Here is a 9046-nt window from a genome sequence, read left to right as displayed (position 1 = left end):
TATAATAGGCTCCAGTTTCATCCACCTCATTAGAACTGATTCAAATGTATTCTTTTTAATGGCTGAATAATACTCCATTGTGTATATGTACCACAGCTTTCTTATCCATTCATCTGCTGATGGACATCTAGGTTGCTTCCATGTCCTGGCTATTATAAACAGTGCTGCGATGAACATTGGGGTACTCGTGTCTCTTTCCCTTCTGGTTTTCTCAGTGTGTATGCCCAGCAGTGGGATTGCTGGATCATAAGGCATGTCTATTTCCAGTTTTTTAAGGAATCTCCACACTGTTCTCCATAGTGGCTGTACTAGTTTGCATTCCCACCAACAGTGTAAGAGGGTTCCCTTTTCTCCACACCCTCTCCAGCATTTATTACTTGTAGACTTTTGGATTGCAGCCATTCTGACTGGTGTGAAATGGTACCTCATAGTGGTTTTGATTTGCATTTCTCTGATAATGAGTGATGTTGAGCATCTTTTCATGTGTTTGTTAGCCATCTTTATGTCTTCTTTGGAGAAATGTCTATTTAGTTCTTTGGCCCATTTTTTGATTGGGTCATTTATTTTTCTGGAGTTGAGCTGTAGGAGTTGCTTGTATATTCTCGAGATTAGTTGTTTGTCAGTTGCTTCATTTGCTATTATCTTCTCCCATTCTGAAGGCTGTCTTTTCACCTTGCTAATAGTTTCCTTTGATGTGCAGAAGCTTTTAAGGTTAATTAGGTCCCATTTGTTTATTTTTGCTTTTATTTCCAATATTCTGGGAGGTGGGTCATAGAGGATCCTGCTGTGATGTATGTCAGAGAGTGTTTTGCCTATGTTCTCCTCTAGGAGTTTTATAGTTTCTGGTCTTACGTTGAGATCTTTAATCCATTTTGAGTTTATTTTTGTGTATGGTGTTAGAAAGTGTTCTAGTTTCATTCTTTTACAAGTGGTTGACCAGAGTTCCCAGCACCACTTGTTAAAGAGATTGTCTTTAATCCATTGTATATTCTTGCCTCCTTTGTCGAAGATAAGGTGTCCATATGTGCGTGGATTTATCTCTGGGCTTTCTATTTTGTTCCATTGATCTATATTTCTGTCTTTGTGCCAGTACCATACTGTCTTGATAACTGTGGCTTTGTAGTAGAGCCTGAAGTCAGGTAGGTTGATTCCTCCAGTTCCATTCTTCTTTCTCAAGATCGCTTTGGCTATTCGAGGTTTTTTGTTTTTCCATACAAATTGTGAAATTATTTGTTCTAGCTCTGTGAAGAATGCTGTTGGTAGCTTGATAGGGATTGCATTGAATCTATAGATTGCTTTGGGTAGTATACTCATTTTCACTACATTGATTCTTCCAATCCATGAACATGGTATATTTCTCCATCTGTTAGTGTCCTCTTTGATTTCTTTCACCAGTGTTTTATAGTTTTCTATATATAGGTCTTTAGATTCTTTAGGTAGATATATTCCTAAGTATTTTATTCTTTCCGTTGCAATGGTGAATGGAATTGTTTCCTTAATTTCTCTTTCTGTTTTCTCATTATTAGTGTATAGGAATGCAAGGGATTTCTGTGTGTTGATTTTATATCCTGCAACTTTACTATAGTCATTGATTAGTTCTAGTAATTTTCTGGTGGAGTCTTTAGGGTTTTCTATGTAGAGGATCATGTCATCTGCAAACAGTGAGAGCTTTACTTCTTCTTTTCCAATTTGGATTCCTTTTATTTCTTTTTCTGCTCTGATTGCTGTGGCCAAAACTTCCAAAACTATGTTGAATAGTAATGGTGAAAGTGGGCACCCTTGTCTTGTTCCTGACTTTAGAGGAAATGCTTTCAATTTTTCACCATTGAGGATAATGTTTGCTGTGGGTTTGTCATATATAGCTTTGATTATGTTGAGGTAGGTTCCTTCTATTCCTGCTTTCTGGAGAGTTTTGATCATAAATGGATGTTGAATTTTGTCAAAGGCTTTCTCTGCATCTATTGAGATAATCATATGGTTTTTATTTTTCAATTTGTTAATGTGGTGTATTACATTGATTGATTTGCGGATATTGAAGAATCCTTGCATCCCTGGGATAAAGCCCACTTGGTCATGGTGTATGATCTTTTTAATGTGTTGTTGGATTCTGATTGCTAGAATTTTGTTAAGGATTTTTGCATCTATGTTCATCAGTGATATTGGCCTGTAGTTTTCTTTTTTTGTGGGATCTTTGTCAGGTTTTGGTATTAGGGTGATGGTGGCCTCATAGAATGAGTTTGGAAGTTTACCATCCTCTGCAATTTTCTGGAAGAGTTTGAGCAGGATAGGTGTTAGCTCTTCTCTAAATTTTTGGTAGAATTCAGCTGTGAAGCCGTCTGGACCTGGGCTTTTGTTTGCTGGAAGATTTTTGATTACAGTTTCAATTTCCGTGCTTGTGATGGGTCTGTTAAGATTTTCTATTTCTTCCTGATCGAGTTTTGGAAAGTTGTACTTTTCTAAGAATTTGTCCATTTCTTCCTCGTTGTCCATTTTATTGGCATATAATTGTTGATAGTAGTCTCTTATGATCCTTTGTATTTCTGTGTTGTCTGTTGTGATCTCTCCATTTTCATTTCTAATTTTATTGATTTGATTTTTCTCCCTTTGTTTCTTGATGAGTCTGGCTAATGGTTTGTCAATTTTATTTATCCTTTCAAAGAACCAGCTTTTGGTTTTGTTGATTTTTGCTATGGTCTCTTTTGTTTCTTTTGCATTTATTTCTGCTCTAATTTTTAAGATTTCTTTCCTTCTACTAACCCTGGGGTTCTTCATTTCTTCCTTTTCTAGTTGCTTTAGGTGTAGAGTTAGGTTATTTATTTGACTTTTTTCTTGTTTCTTGAGGTGTGCCTGTATTGCTATGAACTTTCCCCTTAGGACTGCTTTTACCGTGTCCCACAGGTTTTGGGTTGTTGTGTTTTCATTTTCATTCGTTTCCATGCAAATTTTGATTTCTTTTTTGATTTCTTCTGTGATTTGTTGGTTATTCAGCAGCGTGTTGTTCAGCCTCCATATGTTGGATTTTTTAATAGTTTTTCTCCTGTAATTGAGATCTAATCTTACTGCATTGTGGTCAGAAAAGATGCTTGGAATGATTTCTATTTTTTTGAATTTACCAAGGCTAGCTTTATGGCCCAGGATGTGATCTATCCTGGAGAAGGTTCCATGTGCGCTTGAGAAGAAGGTGAAATTCATTGTTTTGGTATGAAATGTCCTATAGATATCAATTAGGTCTAACTGGTCTATTGTATCATTTAAAGTTTGTGTTTCCTTGTTAATTTTCTGTTTAGTTGATCTATCCATAGGTGTGAGTGGGGTATTAAAGTCTCCCACTATTATTGTGTTATTGTTAATTTCTTCTTTCATACTTGTTAGCATTTGTCTTACATACTGCGGTGCTCCCGTGTTGGGTGCATATATATTTATAATTGTTATATCTTCTTCTTGGATTGATCCTTTGATCATTATGTAGTGACCATCTTTGTCTCTTTTCACAGTCTTTGTTTTAAAGTCTATTTTATCTGATATGAGTATTGCTACTCCTGCTTTCTTTTGGTCCCTATTCGCATGGAAAATCTTTTTCCAGCCCTTCACTTTCAGTCTGTATGTGTCCCCTGTTTTGAGGTGGGTCTCTTGTAGACAACATATGCAGGGGTCTTGTTTTTGTATCCATTCAGCCAGTCTTTGTCTTTTGGTTGGGGCATTCAACCCATTTACGTTTAAGGTAATTACTGATAAGTATGACCCCGTTGCCATTTACTTTATTGTTTTGGGTTCGAATTTATACACAATTTTTGTGTTTCCTGTCTAGAGAATATCCTTTAGTATTTGTTGGAGAGCTGGTTTGGTGGTGCAGAATTCTCTCAGCTTTTGCTTGTCTGAAAAGCTTTTGATTTCTCCTTCATACTTGAATGAGATCCTTGCTGGGTACAATAATCTGGGCTGTAGATTATTTTCTTTCATCATTTTAAGTATGTCTTGCCATTCCCTCCTGGCTTGAAGAGTTTCTATTGAAAGATCAGCTGTTATCCTTATGGGAATTCCCTTGTGTGTTATTTGTTGTTTTTCCCTTGCTGCTTTTAATATTTGTTCTTTGTGTTTGATCTTTGTTAATTTGATTACTATGTGTCTTGGGGTGTTTCGCCTTGGGTTTATCCTATTTGGGACTCTCTGGGTTTCTTGGACTTGGGTGATTATTTCCTTCCCCATTTTAGGGAAGTTTTCAACTATTATCTCCTCAAGTATTTTCTCATGGTCTTTCTTTTTGTCTTCTTCTTCTGGGACCCCTATGATTCGAATGTTGTAGCGTTTAATATTGTCCTGGAGGTCTCTGAGATTGTCCTCATTTCTTTTAATTCGTTTTTCTTTTATCCTCTCTGATTCATTTATTTCTACCATTCTATCTTCTAATTCACTAATCCTATCTTCTGCCTCTGTTATTCTACTATTTGTTGCCTCCAGAGTGTTTTTAATTTCACTTATTGCATTATTCATTATATATTGACTCTTTTTTATTTCTTCTAAGTCCTTGTTAAACCTTTCTTGCATCTTCTCAATCCTTGCCTCCAGGCTATTTATCTGTGATTCCATTTTAATTTCAAGATTTTGGATCAATTTCACTATCATTATTCGGAATTCTTTATCAGGTAGATTCCCTATCTCTTCCTCTTTGGTTTGGTTTGGTGGGCATTTATCCTGTTCCTTTATCTGCTGGCTATTCCTCTGTCTCTTCATCTTGTTTAAATTGCTGAGTTTGGGGTGTCCTTTCTGTATTCTGGCAGTTTGTGGAGTTCTCTTTATTGTGGCGTTTCCTCGCTGTGTGTGGGTTTGTACAGGTGGCTTGTCAAGGTTTCCTGGTTAGGGAAGCTTGTGTCGATGTTCTGGTGGATGGAGCTGTATTTCTTCTCTCTGGAGTGTAATGAAATGTCCAGTAATGAGTTATGAGATGTCTATGGTTTTGGGGTGACTTTGGGCAGCCTGTATCTTGAAGCTCAGGGCTGTGTTCCTTTGTTGCTGGAGAATTTGCTTGTTATGTCTTTCCCTGGAACTTGTTGGCCCTTGTGTGGTGCTTGGTTTCAGTGTCGGTATGGAGGCGTTTGATGAGCTCCTGTCAATTAATGTTCCTTGGAGTCAGGAGTTCCCTGGAGTCAGGGATTGGACTTAAGCCTCCTACTTCCAGTTATCGGTCTTAATTTTACAGTAGTTTCAAAACTTCTCCTTCTATACAGCACCACTGATAAAACATCTACGTTAAAGATGAAAAGTTTCTCTACTGTGAGGGTCACTCAGAGAGGTTCACAGCGTTACATGGAGAAGAGAAGAGGGAGGAGGGAGTTAGAGGTGACCCAAATGAGATGAGGTGGAATCAATAGTGGAGAGAGTGGGCTAGCCAGTAGTCACTTCCTTATGTGCACTCCACAACTGGACCACTCAGAGATGTTCACGGAGTTATACAGGGAAGAGAAGAAGGAGGCAGGAGACAGAGGTGGCCAGAAGGATAAAAGGGGGAAATGAAAAGGCGGGAGACAGATCCAGCCAGTAATCAGTTCCTTAAGTGTTCTCCACCGTCTGGAACACACAGAAATTCACAGAGTTGGGTAGAGTAGAGAGGGGTTAGGGAGGAGATACAGGTGACCTGGTGGAGAAAATGGAGAGTCCAAAGGGAGAGAGAGCAGTCAAGCCAGTAATCTCGTACACTAGTGAAAAATGGGTCCTGAAGATTGGGTTCTTAAAGGTACAAAATTGGTAACAAATACATAAAAACAAAAATTAGAAATTAGAGTAGAGTTTGGAATTTCAAAAATGCGATGTTAATGAAAAGGAGAAGGAAAAGAAAGAGAGAAAAAACGAACAAAGAAAAACAAACAAGGTCGTGAAAGTAATAAAGAAACTACAGGTACAAAATTGATAACTAATACCAGACAGCAAAAATTAAAAATCCAGAGTAGAGTTTGGAATTTCAAAAATACAACGTTAAAAAAAAAAAAAAAAAAGAAGAAGAAGAAGAAAAATAAAGAGAGAAAACAAACAAACCAACAAAAACAATGTCGCAAAAATTATAAAGAAAATACAGGTACAAAATTGATATCAAATACCAAAAAGCATAAATTAAAAATCTTGAGTAGCGTTTGGAATTGCAGATATACGATGTTATATAAAAGAAGAAGAGAAAGAAACAGAGGAAAAAAAAAAAGTCACAGCAATTATGAAAAAAACTATAGGTACAAAATTGATAACATATATCAAAAGGCTAAAATTAAAAATCTAGAGTAGAGTTTGGAATTTCAAAAATGCAATGTTAAAGAAAAGAAGAAAAAGAAAAAAGAAAAAAAAAAAAAAAGAAAAACACGGTCAAAAAATTATAAAATATATATATGAAGTTTGCTGAAGAAGAAAAAAAAAAAAATAGGGTCTTTTTTTTTTTTTTTGCAAAGTAATAGTTATAAAAGTGAAAATTAAAGGACAATAGAGGACTTAAAAAATTTTTTTTAATTAAAAAAAAAAAAAAAAAAAAGAAAGAAAGAAAGATTGATCGTAAAAATAGTAAAAATATATCTAGGTCTTTCTCTGGTTTTGTTGTGAGTATTGTGGGTTCAGTTCATTTTTGGCAGTTCCTTAGTCCGACTTATATTTCTCAAGATCTATAGGCCCCTTCCTATGTAATCCGTAGTAACCACAGGGTTTTAATCTATGGCCTGTAGCTTCCAAGGCGTTTCCCTCTGTTAGAGCTTCTTCTGTTTGCTGGTCTCTTCAGTGTCTGGTTCCCGCCCTGACACAAAGGGGACGGTGGAGGACCCTATTTTTTTTTTTTTTTTTTTTTTAATTTAGGCTCACTTGTTCAGCCGCGCTGTGGGGAGGGAGGGAGGGATGCTGCAAACAGATAACACTGGCGTGCCCTCGAAGTGCCTCGGCCACACTGGGTCTGCCCCCGCTCACGGCGCGTGTAACCTCCCTGCCCACACTGCTTGGGCTCTAGGTTGTTCCGCCGGGAACAATCAGAGGCCGGCCCTGGACTGAGCTCCCAGGTCCAAGCCGCTCAGGTTCAGGCACTCGGGTAGTCCTCAGAGGCGCAGACTCGGTTGGGCCTGCGTTTTGTGTTCTTCCCAGGTCGAGCAGCTCAGGCGATGAGGTGCTTGGCGGGCGCCAATGCTGCGACTTATCGCCTCCCCGCCACTCGGTTATCTGGGTGTAAAACCGGCGCACCTTCTCAGGCAGATGTTGACCGTCCAGACCCCCAAGAAGTTTTAGTTAGCAAAGAAGCCTGCTTACAGTTTTATAGATAGTGTCTCTCTGGGGCTGCGATTGCCCCCTTCCGGCTCTGGTTGCCTGTCACCGGAGGGGGAGGTCTGCAGCCGGCTATCTCTGTTCAGTCCTTTGTTCTGTGCGCGGGCCTGGCGGTGTCTTAGGTTAGGGCTGGCTTTTCGCGTGGTAGATATCCCACAGTCTGGTTTGCTAGCCCAAATTATTTCGCTCAGATAGCGCTCAGGACATTCGGCCCGATTCTTACTCTAAGGGACACAGCCCGTGCCGCACTTCCCTGCCCAGCCCCCGCTTGCTAATGCCGTGTGCAGGCATCTGCGCTGCTTCTCCGCTAGGGGAGTTCCCGTAGGGCTCACAATCCGCGATTTTTAATTGTTTATTTTTTTTTTCCCCTCCCTTTTATGTTGCCCTCTGTGCTTCCAAAGCTCGGCACAGATTCGGCAGTGAGAGGGTTTCCTGGTGTTTGGAAACTTCTCTCTTTTTAAGACTCCCTTCCCGGGACGGAACTCCGTCCCTCCCTCTTTTGTCTCTTTTTTGTCTTTTATATTTTTTCCCTACCTCCTTTCGAAGAGTTGGGCTGCTTTTCTGGGTGCCTGATGTCCTCTGCCGGCATTCGGAAGTTGTTTTGTGGAATTTACTCGATGTTTAAATGCTCTTTTGATGAATTTGTGGGGGAGAAAGTGTTCTCCCCGTCCTACTCCTCCGCCATCTTGGCTCCTCCCTCCCTCCAGTTGTTTTTTAATGTATGTAAATCTGAACTCAAGTTTTCCCTCAAATTCATTTATTTTCCATTGCAGTCCATTTTTACAGTTAGCTAAACTAAAAACCTGAGATTTATCCTTGAGTCTTCCTGTTTCACATCCATCTGCCTCCTTCCCTTATTCAGTTAAATAGGTCACCAAGATCTGACTTTGAATCTTAAGTCTATCCCTACCTTTTTCCATACCCACTGCTTCATTTCAGATTCTCTTTCAATGTCTAATACAGGAAATATGTATCCACACCTGAATTATTATAGCATCCTATGTGGTTTCCTTGACTCTGGTTTCCTATGCTACCTTCATCCAGCCTCTAGTCCATCTCCACAGAGTTGGAATTGTCTGAATAAAATGTATACCCAATCATGTCATGTTTCTATTGAGCATCTTTCTGTGGCTCATAATCTTAGATTAAAATGAAACTTCTGAGTCTGATTATAACTATTTGTGGTCTGGAACTTAGAGATATGTATGTATAGGCAGAGATTATTTTTTATCAAGCTTTCTTTGGAGGTGAGTGAATTAATGAGCTGAGAGCCAGGTATTAATGCCAGGGAACTCTAAAAATTCAGAACATGGAGAACTTTATCATGAACTATTCACAGTCATCCTCGTGGCCTCTGTGTAATTAATGTTATTTCATTAGAGAAGAATCCACCCCCTCTCCCTCCCAGGATAAACTTTCTGAGAGTGGTCTGTCCCTCATTTAGGTCTTCACTTAATCATTTTGTTTTGCCCCGTCTCACTCTCATCCTGCATTGTATGTGGCAATCTGGACTCAGGAGGCCCCAGAATTCTGCTTGGACAGGTCAGCTGTCTGCTGCAGCATCTGCTACTGCTGTTGTTGCCTGTAACCTCTTTGGCTGTTCCTCAGCACTCAGAATATATCCTCCTTGCATCTAGAAGATTCTTGAAGTCTACATCTTAGCTATTCAATTTTGGTTTATACCTTTTTATACTTTATTATTTTAAAGAAGTCTAAGGAGGGAAAGTATGTGTGTATGGTTCATCTTGGAAAGAAAGCCTCATAG

General features: G+C 39.0%; 1 long non-coding RNA gene across 1 annotated transcript; it reads right to left on the bottom strand.

Moving 5' to 3' along the window:
• Positions 1-6500: 6500 nt before the first annotated feature.
• On the bottom strand, positions 6501-8533 carry LOC129659981 (uncharacterized). Its single transcript, XR_008718275.1, has 2 exons — positions 7816-8533; positions 6501-7179 (listed from the first exon to the last, which is right to left on the bottom strand). It is a non-coding gene; the product is annotated as an uncharacterized LOC129659981 (long non-coding RNA).
• Positions 8534-9046: the final 513 nt, after the last annotated feature.

The sequence above is a fragment of the Bubalus kerabau genome, chromosome 9 (assembly GCF_029407905.1).
Source record: "Bubalus kerabau isolate K-KA32 ecotype Philippines breed swamp buffalo chromosome 9, PCC_UOA_SB_1v2, whole genome shotgun sequence".
Lineage (NCBI taxonomy): Eukaryota > Metazoa > Chordata > Mammalia > Artiodactyla > Bovidae > Bubalus > Bubalus kerabau.
This window is presented reverse-complemented; position numbering and strand designations above follow the sequence as displayed.